We start from the raw sequence: 572 nt of genomic DNA, 5'->3' as shown, positions 1-572 counted from the left end.
CCTCGCCCAGCCACTCCTCCTCTCCTCAGGGTCTCCTCTGGCTGGGGAGAGAGGACCCTCGCCTCCAAGGACTTCCCGGGGTCCCTTCCCGACAAGCAGCGGCGGTTGCAGCCGTCGGGCCCCATCCAGCTCCGGCGGGTGATGAAGCTCCATCCATGGAGCTGGAGCTTGTGGGGCAGCGGTGGCTCCGTGGAAGTGAGGGGTGGTGGGTACTGCTGCTCCTCCCTGCCTGACCCCCCCTCAATGGAACTGCACCTCTCTGTTTGCCCTCCCCCTCCCAACGTCTTCCATAGTATTTATTTAATGAGTATTTAATTTGTAATGTTTCCTTTGATTTTGCTGAGTCTGGATCACTGTGACGATGAGCTCCGGGTTTAGGGGGACGAGGGTTTCCTCCAACCCCTCGCCAGCACTCCCCCCGAGGCCGGTGCTCCCCCTGAACCACAAACCAGGGGGTCTCAGCCCTCGCCTGAGAGCTTGGGGACATGTCACTTCCCTTAGCTTTGGAGTTGGCTTCTGCCCAGAGCCAGCCCCACCTCTCCATCCTCTCACCGAGCTCCTTCCCCATCTCA

Source organism: Antrostomus carolinensis, unplaced genomic scaffold (assembly GCF_000700745.2).
Source record: "Antrostomus carolinensis isolate BGI_N321 unplaced genomic scaffold, ASM70074v2 scaffold27015, whole genome shotgun sequence".
NCBI lineage: Eukaryota > Metazoa > Chordata > Aves > Caprimulgiformes > Caprimulgidae > Antrostomus > Antrostomus carolinensis.
The sequence above is the reverse complement of the archived record's forward strand: the minus strand, read 5'-3'. Positions refer to the sequence as shown.